Raw genomic sequence first — 16355 nt, forward strand, 5'->3', positions numbered from 1 at the left:
TGTCCACGTGTGCCTGTGTGTGTAAGACCACTCTTACCAAACTTTAGAATGCATTGCGCGTGCGCACATACACACACACACAAACACACACACACACACACATACACACACACACACAGTTTTGACATTACTGGTTTAACCACACTGCAATTGCAATAATGAAAAGCAGAATGGGGCAGAAGCCCAGGGGCTCTGGGTGTGTTTTCCAGAATGGATTACACAAATTGGTGGGAGAGAAATAGCTTCATGTAAAGAGAGGTGTTTGGAAATAAGGGCATCAAGTGCTTTCTGGGAAGAAATGTAAACCAGATGGAGGAACCCCAAATTAAGGGTGATGATCAAAGGAAAGAAGTAGCTGTTTCTTAGAAGCAGTGGGGGGAATGGGTTAATTCTCTATTACCTGGTTGGCGAGATAATGGTGTGGGAGGAAGGGTGGTGCAGTGCAGACATCACATTTGGGGCTGTGAGGTCCAAGTTAATTCACCTTTCCGGATGTGAGTGACCCCACCTTCTGGGCCAGTGCCACATGCTCAGTGGAAACCGTTGGCCACCACCTTTCCCTATTTCTTAACGCCGTCAGCCCTCCTAGCCTACCCAGCGTGCGGGCCCTGCTTGTGCCTGACTACACCATGCTTACTGGGCAGGAATTACAGCAACCCCACCCTCCTGGCTTTCTACCATGTCCAGGTTGGAAGAATTGCTGAAAAGTGGCGTGAGACCTGACTATCCCAGGGGGCTGACTCCTAGAGACAGGAGACAGTAAGGACCTGGCAGATAATTTGTGCTCCCTCTCTGCCACAGGACTATTTTGAGCTGCGGGGTTCCATGTGGTCTCTCTGGAGAAGTCCTACCTGAAGAAGAAACCAGCTTTATTTTTTTGTGAGTCTATGGCCAGCTCAGAAATCGACTATCTTAGATTTGTTTTTCTTCCTTTCTTGCCTCCCTTCAGGAACTGTGGAGATTGTTGATTATTTTAAATATTGTACCATTTACTTAGATGTGACACATCTATATGGTGGTTTAAACAGAACACCACAGGGAACGATCAGATTGGTTATCAATAGTTATAATTTGAGGTAAGAGATTACTATGAAATTTTCAACCACTACATTGTACAATAATTGATACAAGTTTCTAATGAAACACTTGAACATACTTAGTGATACAAGTCAAACTTGATAATAAAGCTTTTGTAATTACTTTATTGAACATTCTGAACTTGGTAAAGGCACAAACAAAATGGTTTACTTTTGTCCAATTATTGCTATTAAATGTGTGCTGTTGAATCTCCGTGTATTGGTTTTCTACTGCTTTGTTACAAATGATCATAAGCTTATTGGCTCAAAATAACACTCATTTATTTTATCATGGTTTCTGTAGGTCGGAAGTCAGCCATGGCCCAACTGGGTTCTCTGCTTAGGGTCTTGTGCTCAAGGAATGGTATGCCTGTGCACTTATCTGGAGGATCTTGGAAGATCCCACATCCATGCTTATTTGGGCTGTTGGCAGGACAACCCTGTGGTTGTAGATTGAGGTCCCAGCACCCTGGCTGTCAGCTGGGGACTGCTGTCAGTTGCTTTCCAGATGCTCTCTCCCAGGTTTTCCCCAGGCCCTTACACAACATCAAAGCTTATGGCGGAATCCCTTACTTTGAATCCTCATCACCTTTAAATCTGAGTAAATCTGAGTTTAAATCTATTGAGTATAGAGACACCATTCAAATCCATCTACATGCTGCAATATTCTCTTGACCCACGAGAAACTTGTGCCAACCAGTGGGAGAGTAGATAGTTCAAAGGCTCCCCATTGTTTTGGGGTTTTCTTCTCCTGATGCTAAAATAGATATTGAAGCCCCATCAATGAGTCCACTGCATAAACAGATTTCCTCCTGCGATATGAGATGCCAATCCACTCTTTTGTACTTAGTACCCCCAGTCTCTGTAAATGAGTCTGTTATTGGATTCTATAGATGGGTGAATGGATGAAGGAGTGCCTCTGTGTTAGTCCAGTGTTGCAGGGAGTATGGCCAGAGTCGCAAAAGAGAAGTCCGCAAACAAAGTGCAGTTAAGTGAAGGTCCTCGGACTCGAGTCAGAATGAGGCCCCGACTCCAGAATGAAGCTTCTTTTTATTAGGATAATTGCTAAAGACTATGTGCATAAAGTCAGCTAAGCAAGTGTGTTAATCAATCTAATGGTTTAGCTTTTCAAGGTTGAATTTTGAGTTAATTGGTTTCTATACCACTAGGAAGGGTCAGGTGTGAAGGAGGATCCGGCCCTGGACAATGTTAATGGCTCTAGGCATTCCTTTCGAGCAGCAGCCGCCTTCAGCCGTGTAAACATGTCCTAAGGCCTTGCACCTTCTCCAGCCCTTCCCTTTTGAAGTCTTTTCCTTTGATGCCTCTCTCCTGCATCTCCCACAGTCCAGGTCCTCAGAGAAGCAGATGCCAAGATGCGATGAGATGTGCGAGGGATTTATTGGGGGGAAATGCTTATAAGAGGAAAGGGGTGGGAGCGGGAGAAGGCTGAGAGAGCCACCAGATTGTCGTGCTGGTCTGACCCATGTGGAGGAGTTGGGCAGAAAGGAAGGAAGGTCTTAGGCTTCAGTGCAGTTCTAAGAAAATTCCATCAAGGCTCTCAGGAATGGGTCTGCCTTATCATCCTTGCCTCATTCAGTCATTGGTCTGGGAGCAGCTAATGACAAGCCTGATCTTGGCTCCAATGTGATGGTGGATTCCAGTGTGCTGTAGCTGGGGCTATTGCTTATGCTCCATGCATTAGGAAATCTGAGTGGTGCATTTTCCCAGCCTCAGCAACTGCCACCTATAGTGCTCTTCCTTAGGCCAGACCAATGAATCACGATTACAAAGGTACTTCTTAGGTCCTCTGCATCCCCCAGCTGTCTGCATGTATACGCTGGAGAGAGGGGATCGGACAAGGGTGGCTGAGCCAGGTCAGTCTTCTCTCGTAAGAGGCTGCCCCCTCCCCTCACTTTATTTTTTCTTTATGATGTGCCATCTTTATGGTTCACTCACTTTGGGTTTGGTAGCCCATTTTAGGAGCAACATGAAGTTACCCTCATGTTATTACATCTTCCAATAAAAGACCAAATAGAAGGAAGCCCCTGATTCACTTCTTACGTGGTTTTGTTATCCTTAATGAGAAGGGTGTTTCTTCTTTCTTTCATTCTTATTTCTCTCATTCTTTCTTTCTTTCAAAATATCTTTCCTGTATAAAAGAGATTTCTTTTCTTTAAAGAAAAATAGGAAAATGCCAAAAAGTAGAAAGCGAAAAATTATACAGTGACCTATAATCCTAAACTAACAAAAATTCATATTGTAATAGTTTAAGTATTTTATTTTGGCCTCCCCCTCCCCCATACAGTTTTGTGATCCGCTCCTCCCTCTCCCCATTTAAAAACTTTTAAATTTTCTCAAAAAATAACTTTTTGGTGATTATCAAAGTAATACTGGTTTGATGTGGGAAATTTGGTAACACGAACTTTGATTCCACAGTCAAATGGTATCCACTAGCAATGTTGTATTTCCTCCTAAAATATACGTATAAACTAACCCACAGTAATTCTACTTATGTGATTTTGCACCCTTTCTTTTCAATTAACATATCATGAGTGTGTTTGCATAATATGGACTAATCTGAAAGGTACAATTTAAATAATTGCATAATTTTCTGTAGTATGGATTGTTCCATAGTAGACTTAGATGTCTAATTTTTCACCATTGTAAATAATTCTGTGGCATTCATATTTCTCCCCCATTTTTATTATTATCTTAGGATTGTTGCTTGGAAGTAGGGTTACTAAGTCAAAGGTAATGCTTATTTTGAAGGGCTTTGTTGAGTATGTTGCCAAATTGCTTTCCAGAAATGTACCAATTTACACTTTTATCACAGTGAAGGAGGCAATTTTTTCTTCTTAAATTCCCCCTTCTTATCTTGATCTCAACTTCCTGGTAGTTTCTTTCAGGTATTTCACTTCCTTTATTAGTTGTGAGGACGTTCACACTAGGGTGAAGGAGATGGTTTTCAGGTAGAAGGGATTTAGCTTCTCTTACCATCCTTTTAGCATCACCTCCAACAATTGCCTTTGATATTTGTGTAATTTAATTTTTCCCTGAATTTAGAAGCTACCAAGAAGTACTTCAGTTTTCCTTTGCATCTGTGAAATAGAGAGACTTGAATACACCCATGTCTGGCTTGCTCTCATCATAGGAGGTTTTTCAGATTTTGTTACTTTTAATTTTTTTGCTTTCTTAGAAGAAATCTTTTCTATCTGGTTCTTTATAGATAGCCTCCGGCTACTTTGTTCCAGCAACTGACTTCTTTAGAGATTGGTTCTGACACAGAATTTAAAGTGACAGTAGCTTTTTTTTAACACAGTAGATAATTGAACACAGAATTGACTTTATTACGTTTGTAGTTGCAAAATGTCTGGCTAGGCTTAAAGGTTTAGTCTCTTGCTACAGAATAGAATTCTCTCCTGTGAGAAACTGGCTCATGTATTGCCCAAGCTTTGGCTTCACTGGCATTTGTTCTAACCAACAGAAAGCACTAGCTTTGCCTGGAAAAGACTTAGGGACACATTCATGTTTTCTGTGGGATTGGGTCCTGTACTTGGGCTTTACAGACTGGGGTGAATCATGGTAAGGGTGACAGTGGAAAATCTTGTGAGTAGAAGGCAGACTTAAGTGTAGTCATCTGATTCAACCTCCACTGAAGTCTCATGCCCGCCACGGCGCTCCACATTGTCTGGGCCACGTAACCAGACTCTTGATTCAGGACCCAACTTCTCTGCGATGTCAAAGTTCTTTTGTTTTTCTATAGGCCTTTCTGTGTCTCCACAAGGCATGGGGAAAACCAGTCTGTTGGAGATTTTAATCTCAGGTTGCTATTAGTCTCCTACCTGAAGCAGCGAATGCATTGCACTGCATTATAATTAGCTGAGTAACGCTTCATTCTTTGCAACTGATGCCACAGAGCTCATTTGGGGAGTAAAAGTCACTTTGCTTATGACTGTAGTCATGGATCTCACACCTGGTGGGTAGCCCAGAGAGGACCATGGCAGGGGTGGCTTTTACTCCATCCCCCACTTTGGTAGACCAATGGGCCTACCCATTCTCATATTCCATGGGATGAGCTCTCATTCCCATATGTTCTCTTGTGAGCACCTGACCCACACAGCCAGTCTCAGACATGGTCATGTACATGTTGATATAAGAAAATGTTCAAATAAGCAATCAGTGGTTTGGAGATTAAATTAATTCTATAAAACACCTATTTTCTGTTCTTTGCACCATGGCTTTCTGTGAGTTAATGTTTAGAAGACCTTGCACCTGTGACAAGACTGTCAGGTCATCTGGGAAGAATCTCCAGAGCCTTGCTAGACTATACTCTCTTTTGCTTACATCAACTAGACCAGAAGAAAAGAAGGTAAAAGGGCACTTCTTTCTTTTGCCCCAAGAACAAGGGTAGATTTGCTAAGTAAGAGATAGAGGAAAAGAATTAGGACAAGGGGCCATAGGCCTTGAGTCAGGACTCTTACGACTTCTACTTCTGTCTTGAACCTATTCTGCATAAGTCAATACAGGCAAAGCAGTGGGAGGCTTAAATAGGGCCCCAGAGAATCCTAGCAGTATACATAGCCAGTAGGGAATATTTGGTTTCAAGACTGAAACAATTATTATTTTCAATTTCTCTCCTCTCCTCTCCTTTTTTAAAGTTAATCAGGATAAAACTCACTTCTGAATCACCTGAATAAACACCGATGGGAAGGCCTCTGGTGAAACAAGCCTGTGGGTAGCTGGATTGTAATTAGAAACAAAACAACTCTAATAGGAGGGAAAAAAAAGAAAAAGATGAAATTTGGAATGGGGCAAACTTTGGATCAGAGTATAATGCTCTGGTGGATATCAGATTGGATAATACAGAAAAGAGGACAGAGGGAAAGAAAGAGAATGTTTAAAAATAAATTAATTGCAGCCACATACGGATCCTTCAGCAAAATTAGAAGCAGCCTGAACTGAGACAGCACAACACAACTCTAAATTAATAGACTATACTCAACTTAATGGCTGTGCAAGCCAGGGAAGCAATACAATGGTGAGTCATTTAAAGTGAAGTATTTTTTTTTTAAATGTGTGTGTGAAACAAAGAAAGGAGAACAAAAGAAAGCCTGAAATGAAGATAAAAGTTTAAGTATGTAGATACAAAGTCCAGAGGAGACTAGAAGCATTCCAAAGCAAGACAAAATGAATAGTGACAAAAGAGAAGATTGTACTTAACAAAGAAATGGTTTTTGGTTTGTTTTATTTTAGGCTGCACAAAGGAACGTAAAAGACAAATGCTAGGAAAAGGCATGATTCTATGGAAGAAAAAAGATAAAAACCAACATGCCCCAAAGGAAAATAAATGAAGATGAAGATCATTTCTCAAACAATACCTACACATCACAGTTGTGGGAAGTGGAAAGAGACAGAAAACTGCTAATTATTGCCAAAACTTAAAACATGTATTTAGGGAGTGATTATGTTTAAATTTGCAAATAATCTTATGAGTACATTTTTGTTATAATTTTAAGGATACAGTCAAAGGAAAGGTCTTCTGTTAGCCCCACCCAATCCTTCTTTCCTTTCTCTAAAGGTTATTAGAAAATCTAATAGAAATAACAAATCTAAAAGGTCATGATTTTCTCAATAAGAAAAATGTATGCTAGCTACTCATTGCTACTCTTATTATGCTCACTTCTGATCATCAGGCAATTTTGCTTTGAGTATAAAATTTCTAGTATTTCTATTTCCCTTTTGATTTTTGTGGTGCTAAAGTGTTCTCGAAATTAAAATGTTCCACCCCCTCCCACTCTTCAAATCCCCATCTGTTCCCTTCTGAGCACAAGACCCACACAGCTGGTCTCAGAAATGGTCACATCCGTGTTGATTTAAGAATATGTTCAAATAAGCAATTTGTAGTTCAGGGATTTAATTCCACAAAACACCTAAAAAGTGCCAGGTAGTATTTCTAGGAGCTGGAGGGACAAAGATAAATAAGACAGGGTCCCAGACTTTAAGAAAATCCTGGCCTAACACTAGAGAAAACTCACATTTTAATCTAGTAGGAGCTAGAACTGAAATGGTTAATGTCTAGGTCCCAGAGTCATGCAGATCAGGGTTTGAATCTCAGCTCTGACATCTATCAGCTGGTGTTTGTTATGCTTTGCATTTTCATACCCTTCTACCCACACTTTATAGCAACAGATTCTATCCCTCTGGCCACATAGATAGACACAAGATAGATCAATCCTGGGATTTATCACCCCTGGCCATACTGATTGGTTCAGAGATGGGCACGTGATCTAGTCTGAGCCAGTCAGAGTCCTTCCCTGAGATGTTTTTTTTTTCAGTCTGGAGCTAGAAGGGAAGAATTTTTTTTTCTGGTAATGAGACTGTAAGAATGTAGTTTCAAAGGTATCTGCAACCATTGTTTTAGTCTTGTGGGAACAGTAAATAAAGCAATGAAAATATTTTATTTTGTTACTTAAAATAGTAAAAACAATATGTATATTGTACATACATTGTATGTACATTATATAGGTATGAACTATATAGATATAGTAATCCAAATTTTCTTGCCTCTTTTTAGAGGTAATTACAATCTTGAATTTTGTATTTATCATTCCTTTTTTAAAATATAGTTTTATCACGAGCATATATACTATATCTAAGAATTTATTACTCACTATTAATTTTGAACTTTGTAAAAATGATGATATGCTGTATATCATTTCCTTCATTCTACTAGATAGGCAAAAATCAGAAAGTCTGACAATTTCAATTAGTTGGTGAAGTTTGAAGTAATGGGAACTCCTATATCTCCTATTAGAGGGTAAATTGGAATGACCCCTGGCCTTATCTTGTGAAGCTGAATATGAATCCTGCGATCCACTTCTGGGTATATACTCCAGAAAAACATTTGCATGTGTGCCTGAGCAGACATGTATAAGAACTTCTAGCATCTCTGTTCACAGCAGAAGAAAAATTAAAGAAATAAAGGAAAACAAACAGATGGTTATGGGAAGCCAGGTGGATAAACTGTGGTGCATTCACGTGGCAGAGTAATGTGCAGGGGTGGATATAAATGAACTATAGGCACATGCAACAACGGGGATGGATCTTAGAAGCAATAATGAATGACAATAAAACCACTTTAAGGAGAGAGTTGGGTTCTGGGAAGAGTTCCAGATGCCATCCTCCTAGTCCTCAGTTCAATGACTGGCCTTGACAAGACCTCAGGGTCAGGCTGTGGAGCACGAAGCCCGGCCTGAAATGGGCGGCAGTCACCACTATCCAGGCCCACCACATGGGTTGCCTGAGGGGAGGGAGAGTAGCAGGGAGAAAAGATGTCTACCATTGGTGGTGAGGTTGAAGTTTTCCCTTTGTCTGAACATCTGGACCCAGACTGAGTTGCTTCAGGAATCAAGGGGTAGACAGTGAGGAATCAATCTTTCTTCTGCTCCAGGGTCAGAAACCTGTGACAAGAAACCTCTGACCTGTTTGCAGGTCTTATCTGGGTAGTCTATATGTCCTGACCCCAAAGGCTTTTAATTACGGACTTACCATCATGGATGTCGTCTTTCAGATGAATTCATGTGGTTTCTGACAGTTTCTGGTATGAGCCCCAGCTACTAGGTCCTCCACTGGGGGCCTATGTAGTAGTAAACTGGTGATTTGGGGCTTTTCCCTGGAAGTTGGCATAAACAGCCTCTTGTTTTGAGATCTTAGGTGCTATACAAAGGCAGCTTATACCTCATTTTCTATATAACATTTCATCAAGAGTTATTGTTTTACATTTTGACATCTCTAAAAATAAGGATGTCTTAAAATTGGCAGCTTCTTAATAACGATAAAGGGTAGTTTTTTTCTTTCTTGATGATGCATAAAAAATGGAGGTGAATCTCACAATCAATGGAATCTTAGACTTGATTAATTAGGGTATGTTTACCTAATACAAACAATCTCCTTTTGCTCTTTTTGAAAAAATAATTTATTATACATAATGATCTGCACACACAAAAAATATTCACTCAACACTACCAAATAAAAGTGGAGTCATTTAAATGGTTCTGTAGTGGCTGGTGGTGAGGGGGAAGGAGGATCTTCACAACTGTCTCCACTGTAGCACCCAGCAACCAGGAAGAAGCATTGCTAAATGAAGGGTGGGGGAGAGATTGAAAGAGTTGGAGGTGGACAGAAAGATAGAGAGGTAGAGACAGAAAGAGAGAGAGAGAGAGAGAGAGAGAGAGAGAAAGCACATGCACGCCTGAGTGAGCGAGCGAGTCTGCAAGTCGCTTCTTTGATTTCTGATCACTTTCCAGTCCCTCTAGAAGCGTGATTGTATATCTTGCCCTGGGTTTCTTGATGTGTTATAATAAATCCCCCTTTTCTTGGTTCCAGCAGATTTCTCTTTCCCACAACCTAACGATCTCTAATTAGGATGAGTACTCAACACCATACCCTCTATTTAATGAATGCTCTGTATTGTTTTATTGTGCTAACTGATTTATTGAAGTCTACCTAAAGTGCTTTGAGAATAGAAAGGGAAAGAGGAAGAAGTTGATTACTTAGTCTCAGTTGGGGAAATTGGTCTTAAAGAAGGGTGGGTGGTATTTGGGCAAGTGGGCATGGGAAGCTAAAGACTGTTATAGGAAGGATGGTCAGTAAAGACAAGGGAGGGGTTCTTTGAGGAGAGAACAACTTGGGAGTTGGAATAATGTGAATCATGGAGGGGAGGCTGGGCCTGGTTTGGAAGGACTCATATGGTATGTGATGGGATTTTTGCTCTATTCTGAAAGGCTTACAGAGGAAGCAAAAGGGACCAAAAGATACCTTTTTCTATTAAACATAATCACTCATACACCAATGGGTAAGATGAAGTGGAGAGAAATGGGGCTGTATTCAGAGGGTGTGGCATATTGGGTGAGAAGAAATGAAGGTGAAGTGAGGGGTTAATAATTCCTTTTCTGTGTGATGTTAGACGGTGCATGCAGAAGAGTGCACTTGTCACCAGCCTGTGTGAGCAAGTGTCATACTGACAATCAGAATGGCTCACAGCTGTGCGACCAGCCTCGTCTTCTTCTCCATAGGAGCTGCTTGATTAGCAGCTGAGTTGTGTCCTTTGCCACCTTTTCTCAACTCTCTTCCTGTTTGTCTACTACGTGGTCTTGCCCTGTTTCGTCCCCACTCTCAGGCTCTTTTATCCAAAATCAAACAGTAGACTTTCTTTTTCTTCCTGGTAGCTTTGCACATTGACGAGACCATTTCAGAAATTCTGTGTGTATGTGCGTGCGCATGCTCACGTCCCTCCCCAAGCCCCCAAGTAATTTGGGAAAAGCCTAAAACTAACAATTTACACAGGCTGAGTTTGGACCTTTTCCCCTTTACTGTGGCATTTTGACAGCAAGAAAAATGACACCAGGATAGCACTTATTGATTCACAAAAGGCCTTCCTTGTGAATTTAGATACAGATCCATCTGTGCAGTCTAGAGAAATCTATGCCTATTTGGGAGGTAAAAAGCTATAGTGTTATAGATGTTGTCACTGAAATTGACCCTAAAGAAAGATTTGCTTTCCCACTGGATAGTGAAGAAGTAATCCATACACGTATTTGGCGCGTGCTCTCTCTCTCTCTCTCTATATATATATATTTAAATTTTCTTTTCAATGTACATTTTTGAGACAGAGAGAGACAGAGTATGAGTGGGGGAGGGGCAGAGAGAGAGACACACACACACAGAATCTGAAGTAGGCTTCAGGGTCTGAGCTGTCAGCACAGAGCCTGACATGGGGCTCGAACCCACGAACTGCGATATCACGACCTGAGCTGAAGTCAGAGGCTCAGCCGACTGAGCCGCCCAGGCGCCCCATAATAAATATTTTTATAAATTATATTGAGGAGGATATTTTACATTTGGGGCTATTATTCTTATATAGTACAAATAAGGGAAAAATAATTTGAGAATACAGATCTTTGACTAATGACGGGGTTACGTTGTGGTAAAGTGACAGGGGGTTGAAAATATCCTAAGTCAAAATGCATGTAACACACCTGACCTACCCAACATCAGAGCTTAATCTGGCCTGCCTTAAATGTGCTCAGAATACTTACATTTAGCCTACATTTGGGCAAATCATCTAACACAAAGCCTATTTTATAGTAAAGTGTTGACTCTCCTGTAATTTGTTGAATATGGTACTGAACGTGAGAAACAGAATAGTTGTCAGTATCTGGCTTGCTTACCCTCACGCTCTTGTGGCTGACTGGGAGCTGTGGCTTGCTGCCAGGGCCCAGCGTCATGAAGAGAGAGGATTGTACTGAATACCCCTAGCCCAGGAAAAGATCAGAATTCAAAATTGGAAGTACGGTTTCTACTAAATGCATGTAGCTGTCACACCATCGCAAAGTGGAAAAGTTGTGAGTTGAATGATCATAAGTCAGGGACTGTCCTTAAAGTGCTAATTTCTGGCCACGTGGTCATTTTAATGATGCAGTAAAAACAGAGATGGGGCAAATGAGTGCTTCTGTATGAGGATGAGGTGACTACTTAATGTTCCCAATCTGGGAAGATGGAGGGGGAGTGGGATGTCATTAAAGATGTCCAGTGTCATGAAGGGAATGAATCAGGTGAGTAATGCCTCAGAAAAATAAGGAACATATACTAAAAGTAGTTTAAAGAACCAAAGGAAGTGTGGTTTTACACATTTATAGTAAAATCATGAAATTCCTTCGTCTAAGAAGCAGTTAGGTCAATTTAAGAAATATGCCCACACTCTTTGTTTTAAATCACAAAAATGACATATGGCCATCAGAGAAAAATTAGAAAAATCGTATAGGCAAAATTGTTAAAAATTAAAAAACACCCTATAATCTCTTAGAATAGCTATTGGTATTTTGGGAAGTAGCTTTTACTTTATTTTACTGTTTGTTTCTTTAATTTACCCATGTGGACTCAAGCTACCTATACTGTCATGCAGTTTGCTTTTTCAACAGATGTGGAAGCTGCAGGACTCCTTATGACCTAACCCCAGAAGTTCTGCTAGGTTCTGTTGGTCAAGCAAGTTGCTAAGGTCAGCCCAGATTCAAATGGAAGGGAATTAGGCTCTACCTCCCAATGGGAGAAACAGGAAAGAACTTGGAGTCATCTTTAATGCATATCAGTTATGGTTTATTATTTTTAAAACATGTTGCTGATTTCATTTGCTAATATTTCTTAAAATATTTGCATGAGCATTCCTAAGCGATGTTGCTCTATAGATTTCTGTGCTGTATTTGCCAGATATTTGGTGCCAGGGTTATGCTAGTTGGTTTTTAAAATTGAATTGGAAAATTTTGATCTTTTTGCTAGTCTCCTTAACAGATTAAATAGCATTAGAATTTCCTGTTCCTTGAAGGCTTGCAAAACATTCTAGGCCAAATGCCCTCTATGATTTGACAATTTCTCAATGGTATTTTTAGTATCTTTGATGGTATTAACTTATTTGTATTTCTTATCTCTTCTTGAGTCAATTTTGCTATGTTATTTCTTCTTAGTAAATAAGGTCACTACAATTTTTTGGGAGTCAAATATTTGTCACAACTTTCCCTGTTTTCCAGGGCTGTCATAGATGTTTCCTCCCTGATTTTAATTTTCTTTGGCTATTTCAGTGGGAATAGAAGGAAGAAGGGAATTTGATGCCTGGGTTCAAATTGGCTTCTTTTGAATGTTCTTATATTATGGTCCTTTTTTTTTTTGAGGTAGGAATATCTTAGCATATGTCTGTAGTGTTGTTATCATAAGCAGAGCATTAGGCAGAATGATCCACAAATCTGCTTTTTGTGGCATTTAAAATTTGTGTTTTGAACTAAAACTAAATGGGAGTTAAAAATGGTCTTATACTGTACTCATCGAGATGCCAAAACTGTCCCGACTAAGTGAGGGCTTTCATCAAGATGTGTCAGCTCACAAAACAGAGAAGGAAGATGAATCCTAAATAACTGAATTCACATGTCTGACTATTGATCATCAAGACCAATATGAAGACAATTCACATGGATTGTAGGATAATCACTGGTTAATTTTCACTAGCAGGCTTCCACTGTGAATCTGTGTGTTCCGTGTATGTGCCTGTGCAAAGCTCAGAAATTCCTTTTGGGAAGGATGATTAGATTGTGGGAAGGCAAGCAATATAGACTACTAGGAGCAGAGATGCAGGTAACTCGTCATTGGTACAGTCTCACTCTTGGCGTAAATTCCCCATTCTTGGGAACATTTTCTAGTAGGGGAAGCTGGTCTGTATTACCAACAAGAGGAGATAATAGAACTCCGGATAAGTCAGACTGGAAGCAAGTGGTTGGGTGGCTCACTCACCAGGAAGACTTTGAATTTGTGTTTCAAGGACAGGTTACAGAAACCATCTACTCGGGTAAAGCGTTTCACTGTTGAGAAAGTCAGTTTTACTTAAGACAAAGTTATGGGTAGACCATGCAAAATGAAACCCAGAAATAATTGGAAAGGCGGCAGAAGAAAGATGAGAGAGTTTGAATGAGTCCTGAAAGCCCAAAGGCTAAGAATACCAGGATAATTTAAAAATACAGGGCAGATTTGAAAACACATGTAGCTGCAGGGAGGTTTGGCCAAAGAACAAAAACGGAGAAAATCATAGGAAATAGAAAAGAGGGGAAATGGAAGGGGATGAAGATGTTACCCTTACAGGAATGCAGACGCACGTGGAAAGATGCCAAAAAAAGCCAGGCGAGTAAGTGCTCCGGATGGAATTTAGTGTATGTAGTTGAGGAATGAAAGCAAAACCCACCGCTACACTAGTAATAGAGGGTGGGAAGACTACCAAAAACCAGGGGAGGACAATGTGGGTTTCAACAGGAGGTGATACCTTGTGTTCAGAGGCACTGGAGCATCCAGCATAACAATTAGACATTTGATCTAGAGAATGCAAGTGCAAAGGGCAGAAGAAGGAAAAGAATGTCTGGCCACTCTATATATAAACCTGTAAGTCTGAGCTCGATTCTTCTTTGTCTCCTCTGGTTACTGTTTGTGCCTCTGTTGACATGTAAAACATTTCCACAAGGTGGTTTGGGACATTTTCATGAAAAGAGGCTCAGGGTAGAAAACGGAACACCACGAGAGGATGTTATGATATCTGATAGTTGCTTTATAACATCAGAACAGATTTGTTTCTTGTTTTGGTTGTTTCTGTGTGCTTTGCAGATTCAGTCTTACGGTTTAATAACTTGACACCTTGGGCATCTCTGAATTTTGTGCTTAAATGCAAATAATTGAAGCAAGAGCTTTATTATCTCTTCTTGGAGCATCATGGGCTTCCCTTTGAGGAACTACGTCTTCCAAGAATGCGGCTGACCGCATAGTCCTAAGCCTAGTGTTTTGGGGAAAAGATTCGATTTGTGGCTGCATATTTCTAGTTTTGTTCCAGTGGAGTTAGAATTTGCCTTGTCAGGAGTAAATACCCATCCTTTGGCCCTTGGAAGATGGGGTTGCATTTTAACGGGACCAGAAAAGGGGTAGAGAATCTTTTACCTTCCTGCCTCCATTCCATCTCCCTCCTCTCAGTGGAGTAGTCTTTGAAATAAAAGAAAATAGGGGCACCTGGGTGGCTCAGTCAGTCGGGCATCTGACTTCGGCTCAGGTCATGGTCTTACAGTTCGTGAGTTCAAGCCCTGAGTCGGGCTCTGTGCTGACAGCTTGGAGCTTGGAGCCTGGAGCCTGCTTTGGATTCTGTGTCTCCCTCTCTCTCTGCCCCTCCCCCACTCACATTCTGTCTCTCTCTCTCTCTTTAATTTTATAAATTAAATAAACATTTAATGTTTAATAAATATTAAAATAATTTAAAAAGTAAATAAAGGAGGGGCGCCTGGGTGGCTCAGTCGGTTAAGCGTCCGACTTCGGCTCAGGTCACGATCTCACAGTCCGTGAGTTCGAGCCCTGCGTCGGGCTCTGTGCTGACAGCTCAGGGCCTGGAGCCTGTTTCAGATTCTGTGTCTCCCTCTCTCTCTGACCCTCCCCAGTTCATGCTCTGTCTCTGTCTCAAAAATAAATAAACGTTAAAAAAAAAAAATTAAAAAAAAAAAAGTAAATAAAGGAAAAGAAAATAAAACCCGCCACTTAACATGGTAAGTGAGGCTCAAACCAGCACAAAGAAAGAAAAATATCTTTAAATTAAAGGAACTCATAAACTAAATTACTGATTTTTGTGGCAGTCTGTTGTCTCCCGGGAAGAGACAGGTCTCTAGGAAGAATAGTGAAGAGGCTGGAAGGAAAAAAGAAAAAAAGATGGAAAAATATCTTCTTAGTCATTTAACAAATATTTCATAGACATTGAACTGTGTTCTAGATACTTTTGCAGTGACATTTTTTGAGCTCAACTAGAGTAAAATTTCCTGAGAAAAGGGATCATGTCCTTTTAAGTTTCTTAATACCAACCCCAAAGTCAAATAGCTAAATTCAAAAAATCTTATTCTCTTTAGCTTCATGACATCATTTGATTATGTTGAACAGTTTTCTTTCCAGATATTCTCTATTGTTGTCTCTTTCTCTATGGACACTGCCATGGGTTGTCATCTTCTTTCACCTGGTGTCCCATCAGTAGTCTTATGTCCCTACCCCGCCCATTTCATCCACATGGTCATCAAAATTAGCTTTGATTAATCCACATTCCTGCTTAAAAACCGGTGATAGCTCCCCATTACCAACAGGAAAGGTTACACAAATCCTTTGCCTTGTATCCAACTACAAATCCAGTGGATGGAGGATGATCAATTCTGCCCTTTCAGTTGGGCCCAGTCTTATTCCTCCTCCCCAGAACTTTCTCTACAGCCACACAAGACAGCACGTGGCTTTCCAAGTGCTTCTTGTCACTGACTTGGGCCTTGGAAAGAGACTAGAGGGGTGAAGACTTGCATATCAGTTGCAGTGGAGAGCAGATGAAAGGTTGACAACCAAAGGGCCTTTCTCAGCGATGGTGGTCTCAGCCATCTGGGCAGCGGGAGTTACTGTTCTGCAAATAAAGCCATTGCTTTTGTGCAGCAACCACAAGTGGAGAAGTTCCCTGGCTTGGAAGCAGAGCGGCGGGCATTGGTTTGCGTTCTGCATGTCTGCTGTGTTGTTTCAGGGTGGAAGAGGGGGGATTGTTGGATATGGGGAGGCAGAAGGATGAAAGTGCAAAGGAAGTGACAAATGCCCCCATTTGTCTGAACTTAACTCTGAACCACTCTGATCACAGGAATCAAGTTTCCTGGAGAACAGGTTCATGGGTTAAGGAGAGGCTTTTGAGAGATT

General features: G+C 40.7%; 1 long non-coding RNA gene across 1 annotated transcript in view; it reads left to right on the plus strand.

The window, feature by feature from the left end:
- The window catches only part of LOC147584346 (uncharacterized), a 448130-nt gene that overhangs the window by 138388 nt on the left and 293387 nt on the right, over window positions 1-16355 (plus strand). The gene's annotated exons all lie outside the window — the stretch shown is intronic.

This window comes from Puma concolor, chromosome A1 (genome assembly GCF_028749965.1).
Source record: "Puma concolor isolate L17-30 chromosome A1, mPumCon1.1.hap2, whole genome shotgun sequence".
Lineage (NCBI taxonomy): Eukaryota > Metazoa > Chordata > Mammalia > Carnivora > Felidae > Puma > Puma concolor.